The sequence below is a fragment of the Python bivittatus genome, unplaced genomic scaffold, assembly GCF_059951505.1.
Source record: "Python bivittatus isolate LINGU-HERP-01145 unplaced genomic scaffold, Pbiv_v1 ctg000170_np1212, whole genome shotgun sequence".
Lineage (NCBI taxonomy): Eukaryota > Metazoa > Chordata > Lepidosauria > Squamata > Pythonidae > Python > Python bivittatus.
This window is the reverse complement of record NW_028277039.1, coordinates 1,922,099-1,944,591: the sequence shown is the minus strand read 5'-3', so window position 1 is coordinate 1,944,591 and position 22,493 is coordinate 1,922,099. Positions and strand designations below refer to the sequence as shown.

The 22,493-nt window shown below is 41.7% G+C and overlaps 1 protein-coding gene across 3 annotated transcripts in view; it reads left to right on the top strand.

Annotated features, from left to right (window-relative positions):
* The window catches only part of GARRE1 (granule associated Rac and RHOG effector 1), a 144,600-nt gene that overhangs the window by 35,309 nt on the left and 86,798 nt on the right, over window positions 1-22,493 (top strand). The window contains exon 2 of one of the 3 annotated variants that reach the window (XM_088135503.1): window positions 3,446-3,542. The exons of the other annotated variants lie outside the window; for them this stretch is intronic. The gene's annotated coding sequence lies outside the window, so the exon portion shown is untranslated. The remainder of the gene's footprint in view (window positions 1-3,445; window positions 3,543-22,493) is intronic. 3 annotated transcript variants of the gene reach the window in all.

Genomic DNA, 22,493 nt, shown 5'->3' with positions numbered 1-22,493 from the left:
CTTAGCCAGCTCACAGCTGCTGCCTGAAATTGACAAGATCCTAATCAGTTTCACACTGAAGGCTTTTGTTTGCCTCCTAAGCAGCTGGTAGCTCACAGCAGTGGGATTCCTTTTGATGTGTATTCCCCATTGTGAGCTTGTTTACTCTCTTGTAATCCCTTCCTCTCCAATGAATGTAAATACAAACATCAATTCTCTTCTTGCTAATTATTCCAGTACCAGGGTGAGCTTTCCAAAGGGTGGAGGAGTGGGGAAAAAGGGCTATAAGATTTGCCTTTTTACCTGGCTTCCTCGTGAGTTGAGTTCTGGAAACCTTGCCTGCTGTTTGGACTCACTTGGATGTTTGGGATTGTATCCTTCTGACACTGTAAAGCAAGGGAAAGCTGAAGTAAAATCGTAAGCACAATCACGGTGACATGAATTTCATTTAGTGACTGCTTTGCTTTAATGACTGAATTGCCAGTCCCAGTTGTAGTTGCTAAACAAAGGCTACCTGTAATTCAGCATATTCCCTGACCATTTTTACAGGTTGTCCTCACTTAACAACCATTCGTTCAGCAACTGTTCAAACTTGTGATGGTGCTGAATGAGTCATCCTTGAAGTTCTGGGCTTTGCAGCATCCTTGTGGTCATGGTCATGTGATTGCTATCTGGGGACTTGGTGCCTGGCTCACAATTATGATGTTGTAGTGAGCCGCATTGATGTGGTCAACATTAGCAGCTTTCCTTGCTGGCTTCCTATAAGCAAAGTCGGCAGTGAAGCCGTCAGGAGGTCACAAATGGCGACCACTTAATGACGCCTAATGATGGCACCTGGGAAGTGCTGGAACTGCTGTTGCTGTGCAGTGTGGTCATGGGACATCCCATTGTATGACCGCATCACTTAGTGACAAATTCTGGTCCCAATTGCTGCTATTAACCAATGACCAAATATATCAATTTCAAGCTTTAGTCCTATCTCTCACCTTGTTCTTTACAACATACTTTTTGTAGAAGATGGAAGTAAAAAAGAAATTGGGTAACTCTGCCTTTTCTTTGTTTCCTGCTAGCATTTTGCTATCTTCATTGAGCAGTGGGATACTTATTCTTTTCTTTGCTAATTTTGATTACGTTAAAAGAAGCCTTTCTTGTTAGCATCATTTGCTAACCTCAGCTAGTTCTGAGTTTTCATTTTCCTGACATGAGCTCTATAATTCTGAGTTACCTGACTTTACTCCTTCTTTGTGACTTGGTCCTTTTTCCATTTCCTCTATGTGCATCTCACTGAGTTTTTGGCTTTGTCTGTTGTTCTTCTATCTCTTTGGACTATTTTGCATTTGTGCTTTGTTGTGATACTGTTCTTTAGGAACTCTTGCACATCTTGAGCTTGTCCTAACCATAGAATCTACTTGGCATTGCTCTAAGTTCATTAAAAAAAAATTTTTTTTTGAAGTTCAAGATGCACATTTAAAAATACTAATTTTTAGTTTCCTTTAAAATCTAGACTGCTTTGCTACTTCCACTACCTCATCTATGTCGTCCTTGTTGATTAGTATCAAGTCAAGGATAGTTGATCTTCCTCTGTCTCTGAAGGAGAAAGTTGTCAGAAGTTAGGAATTTCCTGAATGGACCAACAGATTTTGTGATATTTAAATTCTCCCATCATTACAATTTCATGCCTCTTTGAAAGGTCTGCAATTTGCTTTGGAAAAACATCCACATTTTCTCTTTGTTGGGTGGATGATAGTATGCCCCAATAACAGTGTGATTTTATTTGTTATTCCATTTATTTTCACTGAGATATCTATATAGCATTGCCAAGTTCATGCTTTTGAATTTCTGATCAGCAGTGGCTATTTGAACATACAGTGCAACTCTTTCTATTTTTTTTTCTATTCTTTTTGAACAAACTGTATCCTTTAATTGCTGTCTACCAGATATGGGAATCATTCTATTTGATCTCAATTTATACTTATTATAAAGTTTTCAGAATGTTATCAGGCAAGAGTATAAATGCATGTACTTGGTCTTTGAAAAGTGAAAGGGGCTAGAATAGAAATTATATTTATTTTATGTAATTTAACTTACATGTACTTTAATATAAATTAACTATAGTGAGATGTGATTGTTCTCCTTGTATTTAATAGCTTCCCTTCTTTCACATTAAGAATTATAATTCAGTAGCAACTTTGAAAGGTACTCAGAGGGCTGCTCCTAAGGCTTTGGAGAGCCAGAGAACCTGCATATGTGAGATAAACAAATGAAAAAGAGTGAATTAGATGTTACCGAAGTAATTATTTTAATATGAACTCCAGTAAGAAACCACATTCAAAGTAGATTCTGTCAGAGGTTGTCATGGCTAGATTGTGCCTAAGGCTGCAAAGGTGAGGAAGTAAATAAGCAATGATTGCTCCTTGTTCCTGAAAAAAAAAATCAACTGATATTTGGAACTATAGGCCTTCTCGTTATACTTCTGCTATTCTAGTCTAGTTGCAACTGCCTTTTTTCGGGGGGGGGGGGGGGATACCAAAATAGAAGATGGAAGCAAACTTTTTTTAAGAGCTAAAGGTTTGAGAGGTTTTTCAGGTGATTAAAGTAACATGGAAATGCACAATCTGAAAGTGGTATGGACATATATCAAGTCGTGATCCTTCTTCCAAACTGTCAACTTCTTAAAAAAATGCATTTATTTATGATTTCACTTTCTATAGCCATCCACTCACATGTGACACTTGATGGTTTATATTATTTGTTAAAATGAATAAAATAATCAATTAAAAGACAGTAATAGAAATGTCCCTTCTGGGGAGTGGGGCAACTACAACAGTTAAACAGACAAAATCTCACTGGATTCACACAATGATCTGGCCCAGTGCCTGTAGGAAGAATCGGGTCTTTAAGGCTTTCTGGAAGGACAACAGAGTTGGGACCATATGGACCTTGCCCTCCTCCCAAAATACCTGTGGCAGAGAGCAGGTATAATGATGAGTAGGTACACCTCCTGGGTTCCATAGGTGATATTGTTCAATAGACAGGACCCAAAGGATGCCAAACTTGTCAGATCTTACCAGACAGGAAGGAACGTTAGAGGCAGATGATCCTGTGAATATTTCTGCATTCCAAAATAATTTTAAAGTCCAACATTTGATTTCTTCAGCCCTGATCTATTCCTCTTGGCAGCTTCCTGCTGTTTAAGCAGTTACAATTTTAGGAATGTATTATTATTATTAGATTTATATCCTAACTTTATTTAGTACAACTCAAGGTGGCACACATAATGCTCCTTCTTTCCATTTTCCCCACAACCACAACCATATGAGATGGGTTGGGCTGAGGGAGAGGGACTGGCCCAAAGTCACCCAGCCAGCTTCCATGCCTTACATATTTTTGTTAGAAATGTTTTTAAGAACTTCAGAATAGGTACCATCTTGACCTAATAATTTGTTATTTTTTATTTATGAATAAGTGAGGAAGATCTGTCTTGTTCCTGCCTCCTGTAGTCCAAGAAGTAGGACTTTCTAGTAGTTCAGACTGCTTTCTGTCCTTGACCGAGAAGCTAAAAGGTAAAAACAGAGTTTCTGTTCTTTAATATATTAAACCTGAACAAAATGGCACACTTGGGATCAGTCATAAGAATTTGTGACATGATTTTCTTTGTGGAAACTAATAACTTGACTTGTGTAGCTTTGTAATTAATTTGTTACTTGGTTTTGTGGTTTTAAAAAAATACCTTGACCTAATTAAATCAAGATTTTTGCCTTGCATATATGGCTGAATATATAATCTGATTAATCTAGTCAAACCGCTAGTGATTCATATTCTGATTTTATGGTAAAAGTACATTGGATTTTGTGGTGAAAAACTGGTATGACTAAGAAAATCCATAATCAATGCAAAAGAATTTTTCCTTTGAAATCTGAGCAAGAAAAGCATTTATTTATCTTTTTATTTAATTGATTTTTATTTTATTGAATGCTTTAATCAGTGGAATTTAACTCATTTTTCTCTGTTGATTTCAAAGGATATAAATTCAGTTAATAAGATAAATCCAGATTAAGTTTCAATGTTCCTCTTTTAGTTTCTAATTTTCTTATTTGATATTATAGGTGAGAAGTAAGGTAATGATAATTTTGCAATAAAGATTCGTTCTGGTTAAATAGGAGTGATTTTTTTGTCATTGATCTCATTCTTCTGGTTTCTTTCTTGCTTGCTTCACAAGAATGCAGGGCAGCTCTTTTTTATACTTTGGAAGTTTAGGTTACTTTCAAGACCTGTATCTTTATTTAATTAAAAAACAACAAAAATCATGCCACAAATGAGCGTTTTGTCAGCATGATGATGGAAGACTCCAGGAGGTGCCAAAATGGGCCTAGGTAGCTACATAAGAGTCACTGGCTACCCATCCCTTCATTAGAAGAATAAAGAAAGTTGCCTTTTAACAGGCTTATTATATTACTATGGCCTTGAGTTGATACTCATGCCTAGTTTTCTACTAGATAGAATGATAGTGTTTTCCTCAAATGGTGGTTTTGGAACCAAAACCAAGTATTGAAGGACAAGGCTATTGTAACAGGCTACTTGCCCTATCAAGAAAAACAAACCAATGAATCATCGAACAAATCAACCCAAAGTTCTCACTTGAGGCACAAATGACCAGGCTCAAATTATCCTTCTTTGGACATGTCATACAAAGACCTAGGTCTCTGAAAAAGGTTCTAATGCTGGGAAAGGTGGAAGGAAAGAGGATGACCAGCAGCACGGTGGATGGGCTCAGTTACAGTTGCGATGAGTGTACTGTTGGAAGGCTTGAAAGACTAAGGGATGGATTTTCTCCATGACAATCTATTGATGTGGTCACTAGGAGTTGAAAATGACTTGATGGCACATAATAAATCAACTTACCCTATCATTCTTATATTTTTTGCTGCCCTCAAGTTCAGTAGATATTATCTCATTGTTGATGTTAAAGAAGGGCTTAACTGATACCATATCCTTCTGGGGAGACTATTTTGCCTTCACCTCAGACAAAAAAAGGGTATTGGTCACCCTAACTGGTACCCTTCTATATATGGAATAGGTACTTTACCAGAGAGGGAGGTGTGTGTGAGAGAGAGTTATCTAAAGTGTACAGTATTCATCTGGGAGATAATCTAATACACATATAATTGTAGTCCTTAAAAGTGACTAATGCTTAATGTACTGTCTATATCTAATCAATTATAGCTTAATCAATTCAAGAAGCTGTGGTTAATCATTGATCCATTCAATAAACTATATGTGAATTAGGTTAATGTGAAAAAATGTCAAAGTTTTGAAACTACTCATGACCTTTTTAACACCTGACAAATTAAGTTCTCGGGCCATAATTTCAAGAGGACTTGTCATTTTGATATCTAAAATCTACAGTTAGAAGTTACATCATTAGATTTTCAATATATGGTATTTTAGTTTAAATTATTCATTATTCCAAAAGAATTTTTTCAAGTTCTTCAATCAAAGCAACAGGCTTTAGAGAGCGTGGAAAAAAGGCTTTAGAGAGCGTGGAAAAAAGGCTTTATTGGACTTCTGATGGGAACATGGCGGTTTAAACACCTCTTCGCAACAGGGAGAGATGACACCACAGCTGGATTGGTGGCTGGCAGCAAGTGCTGGCTGCCCAGCTTGCTCCAGATAAAGGAAGAAGCAAGGAAATTGACCCATTTGGTCTCCTGACAGCCATTCTTTGAAGGTTGATTGCGGAGACTGAAGCCTCTGCAAACGGTTCTTGAGTTGCGTGGTTGGGAGGCAGGGGAACCACCTCCGTTCACTGCTGTGGTGCAGCCTTTAATGGACATTAGAGCCAACCAATTCCCATTTCTTAAACACTTTGATCTGTAACTATTTTTCAGCTTAAGAGAGACTTTCCTTCACAACAGATAAGTAAATCTCTTGGGGCTTATCCTTATTTTTGGAACTATATTTTTAAATGGAGAAATAGAGTTTTAAATTAAGCTGATTAATTTGCAAAAAGCTGGAGAAGTGGAGTTTAAAAGAGACTTAAAATCTACTTATAGTGAAAAAGGAAGATTTATTTGTTAAAAGTTTATTTTTTCACGAAACTCCATCTACAGCAACAAGGTTTATCTGTTCTATGGGAAAGTTTCTTGTTTTGTTCAATTCTGTCCGGTGATTGAGGGGGCTTTAGAAACAGAGCTAGACTATAACGTGATTCCTATGTGATCCCTTTGAAGCTCAGCACACACAACTGCCATTTCAGCTTGAAAGGCACTAGAGGGCGTGAACTGCAGTTTACTTTCACTTGTAATTAACTATATCTGACTATACATTTTACTTGTATAAGGGGAAAGAAAACAAAAAACAAAAAGAAGAAATGCCTAAAAGAGGTCCCTTGGAGCAGCTGCTAGAAGATAAAACAACTTAAGTCTACTCCAGTCAATGTTTGATGAACTAGGAGCTAGATTTAAGTCCCTTGAAAAAAAGATAGAGGAAAGAGCGGATAAGATGATTAACTTTGGAAAAAAGGTGGAGAATGAACCAAATGTGGAATTGGAGTTCAAAAAACTGTTGGACTATGAAGGTGATATGAATAAAGAAGTTGTGGATTTAAATATGGATTTGAGATGCCCAAAAGATGATATGGAAAAGATGTTAGAATTGAATTACAAATGGAATCAATTGATGTTATAATGTTCAAAGGGGACAGGTAACAGAGATACAGATAATGGAGAAGAGTGATCTGGAAAGATTTTATTTTGGGTTTGCAAAAGGAAAGTATTGCATCAGTAAGGCCATTCCTGGGAAGAGATGAAGAGAAAATATTGAAGATATTTCTGGGAGAAGACAGGAAGGTGATAGTGGTGGGACACTATAAGAAAGGACTAAAGTTTAAGCTTTTTGGCAGGTGTGAAAAAATGCTGTAAAGTAAGAATGCTTTCAAAAACATGTAATTGTTTATCAATTTATAAAATGCAAAGTGATCAAACAAGAGAAATCTAAATCAAATCAACATTTGGTGTGACTACCCTTTGGCTTCAAACCAGCATCAATTCTTACACTTGCACACTTTGTACACTTGCACAAAGTCAGGGATCTTGCAGGATTGGAGTCAGGTGTATGATTAACCAATTACACCAAGCAGGTGCTAATGATCATCAATTTCATATGTAGGTTGAAACACAGTCATTAACTGAAACAGAAACAGCTGTCTAGGAGGCTTAAAACTGGGTGAGGAACAGCCAAACTCTGCTACTAAGGCAAGGTTGTGGAAGATAGGTTCACGTCACAGGTCATGCACCATGGCAAGACTGAGCACAGCAACAAGACACAAGGTAGTTCTACTGCATCAGCAAGGTCTCTCCCAGGCAAACATTTCAAAGCAGACTGGGGTTTCAAGATGTGCTGTTTGAGCTCTTTTGAAGAAGCACAAAGAAACGGGCAACATTGAGGACCGTAGATGCAGCAGTCGGCCAAGGAAACTTAATGCAGCAGATGGAGGACACATCATGCTTACTTCTCTTCGACATTGGAAGATGTCCAGCAGTGCCATCAGCACAGAACTGGTGGAAACCAGTGGGACCCAGGTACATCCATCTACTGTCTGGAGAAGTCTAGCCAGAAGTGGTCTTCATGGAAGAATTGCAGCCAAAAAGCCATACCTCCGATGTGGAAACAAGGCTGAGCGACTCAACTATGCACAAAAACATAGGAACTGGGGTGCAGAAAAATGGCAGCAGGTGTGCTGGACTGATGAGTCAAAATCTGAAATATTTGGCTGTAGCAGGAGGCATTTTATTCATTGAAGGGCTGGAGAGCGGTACAATAACGAGTGTCTGCAGGCAAAAGTGAAGCATGATAGAAGTTCCTTGCACATTTCAGGCTGCATTTCTGCAAATGGAGTTGGAGATTTGGTCAGGATCAATGGTGTCTCAATGCTGAGAAATACAGGTAGATACTTACCCATCATGCCATACCATCAGGGAGGCGCGTGATTGGCCCCAAATTTATTCTGCAGTAGGACAACCACCCCAAATGTACAGCCAATGTCCTTAAGAACTCTCTGCAGCGTAAAGAAGAACAAGGAGTCCTGGAAGTGATTGAAATGGACTTGCTGGCCTTTTATAGAATTTATTTATTAAATTTCTCCCCTGCCCATCTCCCCCCAGTGGGGGACTCTGGGCAGTTCACACAAAACATTAAAACCATAAATACATACAAAGACATAAAACATAAAAATTTTAAAAACATTATTAAAAAAGAGGAAGAGAGTCCAAGAAGATGAAGGATCTGGGGCTGAAGATAGCAGGTCTCTATGGGGCTAGCCATCCCTATGCTTGAAGTATTCCCACCCCAGGCCAAGTGGCAGAACCAGGTCTTCAAAGCCCTCCGGAAGGCCAGGAGTGAGGGGGCCAATCTCACCTCCAGGGGCGGATGATCTCACCCAGCGGTTTCACGTACATGTTGAAAAGGAGCAGAGAGAGAACCGAACCCTGCGGCACCCCCCAGAGGCGGGGCCGAGGATGGGACTTCTCGCTCCCTATCACCACCGATTGGGATTGGCCCTGAAGAAAGGAGGTGAACCAGCACAAGACCATGCCGCCCACCCCCAATTCCCTGAGCCGTCCCAACAGGATACCATGGTTGACAGTATCGAAAGCCACTGAGAGATCAAGGAGAGCAAGGATGGTCGCACTTCCACCATCCCACTCCTGCCAGAGATCATCCATAAGTGCGACCAATGCCATTTCCGTTCCATAATCGGGCCTGAAAGCTGACTGGAAGGGATCCAGATAATCCGTTTCCTCCAGAACCCTTTGGAGCTGTGATGCCACCACTCTCTCAACCACCTTTCCCAACAGGGAGGTGGGAGACTGGACGGAAATTGTCTAGTACAGTAGGATCCAGGGAGGGTTCCTTGAAGAGGGGATGCACCAACGTCTCCTTAAAGGCAGCTGGAAACACTCCCTCCTGCAAGGATGTAGTAACCATCGCCTGGATCCAACCGCATGTCACCTCCCGAGCTGCTTTCACCAGCCAGGAAGGGCATGGGTCAGGATGGCAAGTTCACAGTCCCCAGGATCCTGTCCACTTCCTCAGGATCAATAGGATCAAACTGTTCCCAGATAACTGGGTAAGAACGGTCCCCCGGTATCTCCCCAGACCCTGCCCCACGTTCGGAGTCTAACTTGGAAAGAATCCGAGCAACTTTGTCCTGCAAATGCTCTGAAAATTCCTCCATGCAGCCCTGCAAATGAACCCCCACATCCCCCTTACCAAGGAGGGACTTAGTGATCCTGAACAGGGCCGCCGGGCGGCATTCTGCGGACGTGATAACAGCAGAGAAGCATTGGCTCTTCGCCGTCTTATCGCCACAATGTAGGCCTTGATAGCAGCTCTAACCTGTGTTTGGTCGGATTCAATCTTTGTCTTCCTTCACTGGTGCACTAGACGTCTCTTGACCCTCTTGACCCTCAACTCCTCCATAAACCACGGGGAGTATTGGGACCGATGTGGCAACAGAGGTCTCATAGGCACAATCCTGTCCAAGGCCCCAGCCACCTCCCTATTCCAGGCAGCAGCCAAGGCCTCCACTGGATCATGTAGCAGATCCATGGGAATACCCCCCGGCTCCCTCTGAAACCCTAACGGGCCCATCAGAGACTGGGGGTGGACCAGTTGCATAGGTCCTGCCTCCCTGCGGAGGGGGGTGGCATGGGAGAAACTCAGGGTTACCAGGACATCTGACCATGACAATGGGGAAAGCTGTAAATCTCCCTTCAGATCATTTTGCCATTGCTCTGTCAAGAAGACCAAATCCAGCATGTGACCACTGTCTCAGGTTGGGCCCCGCACAATTTGAGACAGGCCCACGGCTGCCATGGTAGTTATGAAATCCCAAGCCACCTCCGAGGATTGTCCCAGGGATGGCAGGTTGAAGTCCCCCAGAACCGTAAGCCTGGGGAACTCCACCACCAGCCTCGAGATGGCCTCCAGCAGCTCAGGCAGGGAGGCTGCCATGCACCAGGGAGGCTGGTTCAGTAGCAGAACTCCCAACTGTTCACGAGAACCCAACCTAAAGAACAGTGTCTCACACCCAGAAACTTGGGGAGCAATGCCCTGAAGGCCACAGAGAGTCCCGGATGATAATAGCCACCCTTCCTCCCCCGCCCTGGCATCTTGGGTGATGCCACACCGTGAACCCAGCTGGGCACATTTCCGAGAGGGGGACCCCCCCTCAGGCCCCAGCCAGGTCTCGGTAATGCATGCGGGGTCTACCCCCTTCTTGGTGATCAAGTCTCATATGAGGGGGGCCTCCTTGTTAACCAACCTGGCATTAGGCAGCAGCGGCCGAAAGCCAGGGCCCTTACAGACCTGTTGACCAAGGCCTGGGGATAAGCCAGGAGGGCCGGAACTCGCCACCAGTAACACACCAGGGGCGTCTTCCCCAAAGATGGCCTGCCCTCCAGCTCCTGCAATATTTTCTGCTACCCATCACCACCTTGATAGTGTAGTCCACCACATAGTCCCTGGGGTTCCGGGCCCAAGTACCTCCATTCCTAGACCTCCGGGTTCCCTAATCTAGGGTAAAGGTCCCTCCTCCCAATCAGACATCTTCATTCAGAACCAGACACTCTGTCAGGTTCAGCCCAAAGAACTCCACGAGACAGTACAGATATAGTTCTATAGCATTTATTAGCTTCCACCTACAAGACAGAATCTCGCCATACTAAATCTAAACTTCCCAAGCCAGCAAGAAAACACTGCGAATTCCTTAGGGTGGTGCCAGTCTCATCCTCTTCACCTTCCCATGCTGTTTCTGGGGGCTAAGGAAATGCTGCTCTCCCCGAGCGTGGCCTTCACCAAATCATTCCATCACACACTCCCAGGTGAGGGAAGATCCTGCCCGCTCACCAGCTCACGCTCTCAGCGCCGGCTGGGACCCCCCCAGAGCTTACACTACTATTACACTCTGCACCCCTGCACAACCTCTGTCACTAGTTGGCAGGGCAGGCTTCCCATTCACTTACATCTCCTGTCTCTCACCCAGAAGGTGGATCCTCACATCCTCATACACTCCCAGACACCCTCCCAGACTCACTCCCAGGAGGGAGTCCTAGACTCACATTGGAGGGATCCTACGGTTCTCCACTGACACTGGGAGGGGGGGTTTAAATGGGGGTGGCTATGTTCTAATCCCCAGTTCATCAGTTTTAAAACCAAAGGCTGTTGGCTTCATATGCTGTCTGGCTGCTCCCCTGTCAGGCTATTCCTCCGGAGCCAAACAATCTTCCTCCACAGCTGGACTACAAGTCCACTACAGCCTCGGCCTCCCCAACCCACCCAGTGTCCTTGCACCAAACCACCAAGCTCCCAGGACTCCAGCTGTCTGTAAGTTCCCACATCCCTGGAGTTTGCTGTATTGCTCCAGGGCTCACTAAAGCACATGTAGCCCTGGGGTCGCTGGAACTTGCAGCACTGCTCCAGGGCCCCCTAGGGCTAGCCGTGCCACATAAGGGCTGTTGTGCCTGCTGGACCTGGGGTTGGGTATACTGCATCCAGGGCTTGCTGGGCTTGGGGCTCGGTGTGCCGCGCCAGGGCCTGTTGTAGTTTGCTGTGGCGTACTGGAACTTGCCAGGTCTTCTTGCGCTGCACCGGGGCTCAGCAGGACTCACTGCGGCTCGTTGCACCCCCCTGGGGACACGTTTCAGGGCTCGCCATAGGTCGCCGGCCATGCTGAGGTTTTGCGAGGGCTCTCTCTGCAGCTCCGAGATAAGGTGGGCTCAATAGGCTCGCCGTACTGCACTGGTGCCTCTTGGGGTTCGCCATGCCATCTCAAGGCTTGTAAAGAGTCACCGCTACACCACACGGAACTGCGCCACACCGGAGCTCGTCCGAGGCTTGTCCAAGGCTGCTGCTCTCCACCGCGCACCACCGCGTTCTGCCAGTGCCCTGCCACTCTGTCCAGGGATTGTGCCCGAGTCGACACACCAAAGGTGGTAGAACCCCCTCACGGTCTCCTTTGCACCCAGTCCACCCCAAAAAGATGGTAAAATCCCCAGGGGAGGGGGGTCAAAACCGCAAGAACCCCCAATGCTGCCGCAATGACCGGCATTTGCTGGCAGCTGCCATCTTCGATCTCCTAATTTTTCCATTCAGAACAGTATTGTTGGTAAACACAATCAAGCTTGTTTAATTTGGGTTCTGTAATAGAGTAGTGTGAGTAAATGCAGAAACAAGATTTCAGAGGTCAGCTGGTGGTTGCAGGGGACAACTGTCTGTGATGTTGTGGATATACCTCCAATAACTAACTAACTAACTAACTAACTAACTAAATAAATAAATAAATAAATAAATATTTTAAATTAAATGGCCCAAAGCTCCTGAGATCTTGTGATCTGGACTATTTATTTTTTAAAATTTGAAGATTGTTTAGAGACATCATGGTGCCCACTAGCAAGACTCTACAGATCCCTTTAAATTCTGTGGATTGTTGTTGTTGGGAACTGTTTTCGACAATGGTCTATTTGTAAGAGGAGGAGTGTCTGCCACTTAATGGTTGCGAGAGATTAAATACTAGTTACTAGGATGGATCAGACTGGAATATATAGTTGGTAACTGTAATTTGTGTTCTATCATCTGGGTAAGAAGTGCTATAGAAAACCATTGGCCAAGGTATACTTAATGAGTTTAGGTCATGTTCTTGTGTGGTATAGAAATGTTGAGCAAAATTAACTTGGTCAGATTCAGCTTAATAAACTTGTTCAAAAAGTTGAATATATATGGAGCTCAAACAGTGAAGACATTGTTACCAGTTATCAAACATGTGAGAAATGTAGAAATGATAAATAAATCAGAATATATGAGAACAGGTGCAAATTCATTTCAGTAAGCAATGCAAAACTGTATCAGTAAAAAAGAAGAAACTTGATCATGATTTTGCCTTATTCATTTTGTAGTAGCTTTTTGGATCATTTGCCTCTTGCTTTTTTCTCTCAGACTTTCAGCTAAATGTCACGGTAGATTTAACAATGTTAAAAATGTTTTAGAGGATCTTTATTTAAATACTCTATAAAAACAATAAATAGTTTGTTAATGAATAGTAATAAGTCTGAAAATAAGCATGATATTATTTTCTGAGTTACCAGTATTCCAAAATGATAAACTAAGTTATTTGAGAAATGTATATATTGGTTGTTCATTTATGCAGAAAAGAAATACTTTAGCACAATGACCATATTCATGCAAAATGATAACTTGGATTTGAAAAGAATTGTTTCTTATTCACGGTGGTGGGTCCGTCCACACTGCCTGATTTCTTGGCTTCTTCTCTTGGCTTCTTCTCTCAGTGGGTGCAGCTACAGTGACTAGAAACTTTCCAGGAAGAAAGAATTTAATGTTGCATTCAAACATGGACCTTCTGGCATTCTGCTCCCAAACAAGCCAGTAATCAGAAACCAGTGTCGGACACTAGCAGTAGACTCCAGCTTGGTAGTAAGTAACATCAAAGTACAGGTAGTCCTGGCTTACCAACCATTTGTTCAGCGACTGTTCGAAGTTATGACGGTGCTGAGAAAATAACTTTATAGACCATTTATGACCTTAGTCACATGTCCCTCAATCACATGATTGCCATTACAGTCAGTATGTGTTATCCTGTGCCTGACCTGTGGGTTTTTTCTTTTTTTCCCCCTTGCAGAGCAGATTGATGGAGAGAAAGGGATTTCAAGAAACTAAGCTGTTTGGTCTTCTACACATCAAAAGCAGTGTGATCGCACTGGCAGCCCAGGGCTGGGAGCCACAGGCATGCTGTGCAAACAGCTTACAGTACTCTCTTGAAATCACTTTCTCTCCAGTCTCTCTGCACTGCTGGGGGTGGGGGTGGGCAAGCGATTTCTGTAGGCAATCTCTCCCTTGCCTGACCCTTACCCTCCCCCCGCAGAGTGGAGAGGTTGGAGAGGAGATTTCAAGAGAGTAAGCTGTTTGCTCTTCTGTACATCAAAAGCAATGCAATCTTGCTAGCAGTGGGAAAGAGTCAGGCAAAAGGAGAGATTGTCTACAGAAATTGCTTTTTTCCTCCCCATCCCCCTCGCAGAGTGGAGAGCTTGATGAGGAAGAGATTTCAAGAGAGTACTGTAACCTATTTGTGTAGTGCACCGGCGGCTCCCAGCCCTGGGCAGTGGTGTGATCACATTGCTTTCGATGTGTAGAAGATAGGAAGCAGGTGCTTGAGCCTTCCAAAGGGCGAGGGAGTTTTTAGGAGACAAACAGAAGCTGAAGGTGTAAAACTGACTTGTCTTTTTCTCTCCAGCCGGAAAGCACAGTCGCAGTCATGTGATTTCTCAGCAACTCTTCGCTTAGCAGCAGAGTTGCCAGTCCCAGTGAGGGTGGTTAAGTGAGTAATATCAAATTTATTTAATTATGTCAGTGATCAGTGGCTTGATGGGAAAGTGGCAAACCAGGCGTATTTTTTTTTCTGATCTGTTTTTTTTTAGTTGGGAAGGACTAAGCAGGAACAGTAGGACAACATGAACTACTATGTTGCTTGTAAACTATAAGCCAGGTATTTTTCACATAATAAAATGTTTAAAAGGAGGGGAGGTCCTACCTTTTCAGCAACCTCCCCTTTCTCCAACCTTTATTTAAATATTTATTTTTATTTATTTATCATATTTATATGGCCGCCCATCTCACGTGATGTGACTCTGAGCAGTGTACAAACAAAGATGGAGTAATAGTTCATAGTTTGCCTATGTTATCTAATTTATCATTTATATAAAGATGTATCAGTAGAAAATGTTATTTTATTTTAGTAATTGGTGTAAAATAAGTCTGCCGTGCCAGAAAGGAATCCCAGTGTTCACTGAAATAATATTGTTACAATACATTTTGGGTAGCAATGTGTGGCTTCAAAGATAGTTTCTCAAATCCAAGAGGAGGAGTCCTCCTTTCCTCTTCTCACATGCTGTCGCTGGTCAAGCAATACCTTGTGTTTGGGTTTTTTCCCCTATTTTGAATAACTATTGGCTTGCCAGGGAAGTGTTGGTGTCACTGTGTGTTTCTGATCTGTCTTCAGTATGTTCTTCCACACCTTTCCTAGTGTGATCCTCTCTGGCCTGGTCTGTAATTTTCATTATCCATAGTCATCAGCATGAGTATTCCAACAGGTATGAAGGGTATAAGTTGAGAAACTTTAGATACTTTATAAAGGGCCATATAGCAAGACTGAAATTCCTGCTATGGCTGTGAAGCAATGCATATATTGTAGATATAAAGAGAACAAAAACTACAGCTAGTTTCAGCATCATTTCAGAGCTCTTAAAATTATACTTTATGAAGTATATTTTAATGTCATGTTATATTTTATGAAGTACAGCATATTTTAGGAGCATATCTAAAGATTAACAATGTGGTTCTTGGAAGTAAGGATATCAAAATCTGTAGAAAGCAAAAGGTAAACCTCAAAGCAAAAGTAACCTGAATTTAAGGCAACAGGATAGTAGATAATCTTTGATTTTGATTAAAGCAGAAGTGCTGGAGAAGGGTAATGGGTAATGTAACCCTTTCTTTTTGAAGAAAAAGCAATGATGGTTGTTACCACATTCCTGCCCTGGGAACCAAGTATTGTGGTGGCACAGAAGTGATGCAGGAAGCACATTTGGGAAGACTGCTGTTTTAATTTGGCATAACCAAAGGAAAAGGGCTCTGATTTAAGGGAAAAAAATTAGGAGGAAATCCAGTCTTATTTCTCCCATGTCATGTGTTCATTGACCCTGAAACAGATGTCAAAAGAGAAGTTGATTAATATGAATTTCCCCATAATACATGTCTCGTCAAGATGATTCCAAGTTCTCCTATATCAAAAGATGCTTCCAAGGAAATGATGCATCATGACTCAGGAAGGTTTGTACTTGTTTGTTCATACAGAAACAGTAGTTGAAGGTTGAGTGATTCATCTGCATCAGTCAGTTCTCTATTGGCATTTGCTTATAGTTCTTACCCCTCTGCTTTTTTAAGGGAGCATTTTCATTTGTACCTTCCCTTCATTGTATCTGTTAATATACAATTTCATTTGCCTTCATGAATTCACATTGATTGACTGTTTATGTACCATCAAGGCATTTTCGACTCCAGTGACCACATACAGTCAGGTCCAGAAATATTGGGACATCAACACAATTCTAACATCTTTGGCTCTATACACCACCACAATGGATTTGGAATGAAACAAACACAATGTGCATTAACTGCAGACTGTCAGCTTTAATTTGAGGGTACGTACATCCAACTCAGGTGAACGGTGTAGGAATTACAAGAGTTTTCATATGTGCCTCCCACTTGGTAAGGGACCAAAAGTAATGGGACAATTGGCTTCTCAGCTGTTCCACGGCCAGGTGTGTGATATCCCCTCAATACCCCAATTACAGTGTGCAGATAAAAGGCCCATAGTTCATTTCAAGCGTGCTATTTGCATGTGGAATCTGTTGCTGTCAACTCTCAAGATGAGATCCAAAGAGCTGTCACTATCAGTGAAGCAAGCCATCATTAGGCTGAAGAAACAAAACAAACCCATCAGAGAGATAGCAAGAACATTAGGCGTGGCCAAAACAACTGTTTGGAACATTCTCAAAAAGAAGGAACGCACCGGTGAGGTCAGCAACACCAAAAGACCCGGGAGACAACGGAAAACAACTGTGGTGGATGACCGAAGAATTCGTTCCCTGGTGAAGAAAACACCCTTCACAACAGTTGGCCAGATCAAGAACACTCTCCAGGAGGTAGGTGTATGTGTGTCAAAGTCAACAATCAAAAGAAGACGTCACCAGAGTGAATACAGAGGGTTCACCACAAGATGTAAACCATTGGTGAGCCTCAAAAACAGGAAGGCCAGATTAGAGTTTGCCAAACGACATCTAAAAAAGCCTTCACAGTTCTGGAACAACATCCTATGGACAGATGAGATCAAGATCAACTTGTACCAGAGGGATGGGAAGAGAAGAGTATGGAGAAGGAAAGGAACTGCTCATGATCCTAAGCATACCACCTCATCAGTGAAGCATGGTGATGGTAGTGTCATGGTGTGGGCATGTATGGCTGCCAATGGAACTGGTTCTCTTGTATTTATTGATGATGTGACTGCTGACAAAAGCAGCAGGATGAATTCTGCAGTGTTTCGGGCAATATTATCTGCTCACATTCAGCCAAATGCTGCAGAACTCATTGGACGGCGCTTCACAGTACAGATGGACAATGACCCAAAGCATACTGCAAAAGCAACCAAAGAGTTTTTGAAGGGACAGAAGTGGAATGTAATGCAATGGCCAAGTCAATCACCTGACCTGAATCCCATTGAGCATGCATTTCACTTGCTGAAGACAAAACTGAAGGGAAAATCCCCCAAGAACAAGCAGGAACTGAAGTCAGTTGCAGTTAGAGGCCTGGCAGAGCATCACCAGGGATGAAACCCAGCGTCTGGTGATGTCTATGCATTCCAGGTTTCAGGCTGTGATTGACTGCAATGGATTTGCAACCAAGTATTAAAAAGGGAAAGTTTGATTTATGATTATTATTCTGTCTCATTACTTTTGGTCCCTTCACAAGTGGGAGGCACATATGCAAACTGTTGTAATTCCTACACCGTTCACCTGAGTTGGATGTACATACCCTCAAATTAAAGCTGACAGTCTGCAGTTAAGGCACATTGTGTTTGTTTCATTCCAAATCCATTGTGGTGGTGTATAGAGCCAAAGATGTTAGAATTGTGTCGATGTCCCAATATTTCTGGACCTGACTGTAGACCACATTTTTTCCCATGATGATCTATCTGCAACCAGTTCTTTTTTCTCCCAACAGTGCACTCATCGCCATTGTAATTGAGTCCACTTTGCTGTTTGTCATCCTCTTTTTCTCTTTCCTTCCATCTTTCCCAGCATTAGAGCCTTTTCCAGAGGCCTAGGTCTTTGCATAATGTGTCTGAAGTAAGATAATTTGAGGTTCTCTGAGCTTGGTTCTTTTCTTGCAAATGTTTCATTACCCAGCTAGGTAATATCTTCAGTGCACTGAAGCTCAGAGAATCCCAAGGACTCCACAGTTCAACCCTGAGCTACACATATTCACCTCTAAAGATAATTTGAGCCTGGTCATTTGTGCCTCAAGTGAGACCTCTGGGTTGATTTGTTCGATGATCCATTGGTTTGTTTTCTTGGCTGTCCATGATATTCTCAGGAATCTTCTCCAACACCAGAGTTCAAAGGCATAAGTATTCTTCCTATCCTGCTTCTTCAAAGTCCAGCTTACACTTACATAGAGTGTTAAAAGGGAATACCATGGCTTGTACAGTTCTGATCTTTGTAGGCATAGAGACATGATGCATTAGTTTGGTCTTATTTATATTTATATTTATATTTATATATTTAATTTTAGTCCCATTTTTTCACTGTGCTCTGACTTTTAGTACTAGGGCTTGCAGATCCTTCACATTTTTGGCTATCAGGTTAGTATTATTAGCATAGTGCAGGCTATTGCTGTTTCTTCCCCCAGTTTTAAAACCACACTCATCTTCTTCCAATCCATTTTCCCGTAATATATATTCAGCATGTAGATTGAATAAATAAGGGAAGAGTATACAGCCTTGTCGCACTCCTTTGCCAACCTGGAGCCAGTCTGTTTCACCATGGTCTGTCTGTAATTTGGCTTACTGACCTGTATATAAGTTTCTCATGAGGACAATGAAATGTTCTGGGATTCCCATTTTTCTGGCCATTTTCCACAGCTTGATATGATTGACATAATCAAAGCCCTTTCTGTAATCAATGAAACACATCCTAACTTCTTTTTGGTATTCTTTACTGAATCTTCTGTTGCTTGCCATATTTCAGTGGGTATTTGATCAGTTCTTGTAGCCTTCCGACTTGGTAATGACCCAGGTGCTGGTCATCTTCTAGCACTAGAGGTTCTTGTAAGCAGGGAATATATTCTAAGGTATGTTGGATGTTAACATCTCTATTGTACAGTATTTCAGTATATTCCTTTCATCTTAGGTTACTATCCATTGGCATCCTTTAGCATACCAATTTGAGGTTAGAACTTCCTTTGAGTTCAGAGATTCCTTGAATGACTTTTCTTGTTTTTCCATATCTGTTTCCATCTTCAGTGTCTTTACAGATGTTGTTGTAATACTGCTTCTTCTCTAACAGCTCTCTGAAACTCTTTGTTAAGTTCCTCTCTGAGACTATTATCTTTCTTGCCTTTGGCTTCTCGGCAATTTTCCATTATTTCTTCTGACATCCGTTTCTTCATTTTTGGTAGTATGTTTTCACATCCATCCTTAATGACTTCCTTAAATTCATTCCACAGGTCCTCTGGTTCTCTATCAATGAGTTTCAGGATTTCAAAGCAATTCCTGATGATCTCTTTGAAAATGGTGGGCATATGCTCAAGACCGTATCATGGAAATTGACTGACTTTCTTCTTCTTCTTTAGCTCAACTTGGAGCTTCCACATGAGCACTTCGTGATCTATTCCACAGTCAGTACCTGGCCATGTCTTTGATGCTATAATTGAGCTCCTTCACCTCCTTTTATCAATAATATAGTCAGTTTGATTTCTATGTACTCCATCTGGGGATGTCCACATATAGAGGTGTCTGGTTGTTTCAAGACAGTGTTAGCTATGAAGAATTCATTGGAGTAGCAGAAATCGATAAGTCAGTCTCCTGCTTCATTTCAGTTTCCTAAGCCATATAATCCAACTACATTTTCCTCTTTCATGTTTCCAACTTTGGCATTTCAGCCTCCAGTCACAAGGAGCACATCTTGCTTGAGTTTTCTGTTGATTTTGAATTGAACTTGATCATAAAACTCATCAACATCCTCTCCATCTGCATCAGTGGTTGCAGCATAAACTTGAATGATCGTCTTATTAAAGGGTTGTCCACAAAGTCTAATCAATATTATTTGGTCATCGATTGCACTGTAGCCAAGTACTGTTCTTGCCCTTCCTAACTATAAAAGCAATGCTGTTCCTTCTTTGTTTTTCATGTCCTGAGTAAATAAATGGTGTGGTCTTTTGACTGAAAGTGTACGATCTCAGTCCTTCTCAATTCGCTGTTGCCTAATATGTCAATTTTTAATTTTTTAATTTTATCTTTCACCATGGTAAGCTTTCCCATGTTCGTGCTTTTTATGTTCCATGTTCCTACTGTAATTCTGTCTTTGCAGCTTCGGATTTTCTTTTCCCGTATGGCAGCATCAGCTAGACATGCCAAAGGCTTTAATCTAGCCACGTGATAAACACCATTAGTACTCCGAAAGATCCTCAGCTCTTCCTCGGTAGCATGTTGAGTGCCATCCGACCTGAGGAGCCCATCACCTGGCACCATATCGTCAGTTGTTTAATATTTTCTAACCAAATGGTTTTCTTGGTAAAAACACAGGAGTGCTTTACCTTGCGTTCTCCTGCACAGTATGAATTGATGCCTTTGCCATTGTCACTAAAGTGATCCTTTGCCTCCGACATCTTCCTATATCACTGCTGCCCAATATAGGTGCCTACTTTAGCTGGGCATAACTTTCACACCGTGGGTGACCCTGCTGGTAGTATATATCCTTGGCATACACTCCCAACCTTCTTTGCTCATCCCTCCCAGGAACATTCCCCCGGTGCAGTGAGGCAGCATAGCAGTACTTGGGGGGCATGAATTTACATAGAGGAATATATAAAGAAATGGACCATCCTCAAGAGATGTAGTATTTCACAGCAACCATTCAAGTTTAACATTATAGAAATCTTAATTTTTAATTTACACACAGGAAAAAAAAGAATTGGCTTCTAATTTGGGGTATCTGGCTTCAACCAGATGTTGCTGAATTATAGCTCTTAGTATCTCCAACCATCCACATCCATAGTCCACATCCCTGCCCTGATATGTAGATTGTGTCTCACAGTCCTGACATATGCTGTGTCTAATATATGACTCTTGTTTTGCATGATAATGTGGCTTTTTTCAGTACCAAACAATATCAGTTTAAGTGCCTCTCTGTACTACTAGTAAGATCATAACAGGATGTATTTGGAATTCTTATATATTTGACTTGCTCATCTCTCTTCCCTTGTTCATTTTCTCTAAATACAGAAGTAGTGAATATGTGTGGTAATTATATCTTGAGCTTTTGACATAGTGGAACTGCAAAATCTAGATCAATGCATTCCTTACACAGTGTTGGTATTGTATTTCATTCTTTGTAACAGGATTCATGAAGTCAAGTGAGGCAGATTAATATATAAAGTAATTTATCTAAAGAGCTCATCATTTGGAAATGTTTCAGTACTGGGCCAACAGTTTGAGTTGGCCAGTTTGGGATACTTCAGCTGGATAGTGATTAAGTAGTCTGATAAGCATTGACATGTAATAGCAGTTTCATATCAGATGTCCCTTTAATCAATAGGCAGCACAGAATTATCTTTGCTCAGATAATTGGACTCACATAAGCAGTTAGACTGATCCTTCTACAGTTCTTTGGGGCATTATTCCTTTTCCCAGTGAATCCTTCAACTCTCTGTTGCTTTTTCAAGAACTTGGTGATTGTTGAGTCAAAGTATCAGGGTAATGTCAGTGGAAAATATAAGACATATGAACAGAAGACCAGTCTGAGCTGCTTTGTGTCATGTTAAAAGTGAAGTACAGTGGTACCCTGGTTCATGAACTTAATTCGTACCACAATTCTGGTTGCGAACCGAATTGGTCGTGAACAGAATCAAATTTCCCCATAAGGTTCAATGTAAATAAGGTTAATCCGTTCTGAACCATATGTATTTTTTTTTAACCACAAAAATATGAAACAAATTACGGTACAGTACAGTATGAAGAGAGAGAACACTAACCTTACTTGAGGCGACACCAAAAAGCTTCACAGCAAGTGTCTGCCTGCAACTGCAACCTCGCCTAGAGGAAGCCATGACCACGTGTCAGAGCAGGGAAGATGGCCGCAGGTCGTGTTTGTCACCCGATGTGGAGTTCGCGAACAGAAGCAAAATTTTGCGCACACTGCTGTTCGTGAACCGAATTGTTCATGAACAGAAGCGTTCGTGAACTGAGGTATTACTGTAGTTCCATAATCTGAAAAGCATCAGCTGAGTTGTGTTTTGTAGATCATAGTGGTTTTAGATAGCTTTCCACTTTTTCCCCTGAAATATTGTCATGCTGAAACATATTAATATGTCTTCTCAAGTCCAAATTAAGTATAATGAAGAGGTTGTGGTTTCTTTGGGCTTGTGGGAATGCAGAATAATGAGGAAGTCAGAGGTAGGATATTTGGTGCACTTTGTACAATTGGGATGGAGGAGTAAAATTTGGACTTTATTTCTAAATCCCTACAACTCTTTATATAAGCAATTAGCATGTTTTTTCTACTTCATATAACTGATATACAGGAATGAAATAGCACATAGGTTTTAAATACAGATAGTCCTCACTTACCTACCACAATTGGGACCAGCATCTGCATAATTAAGCGCCGCTG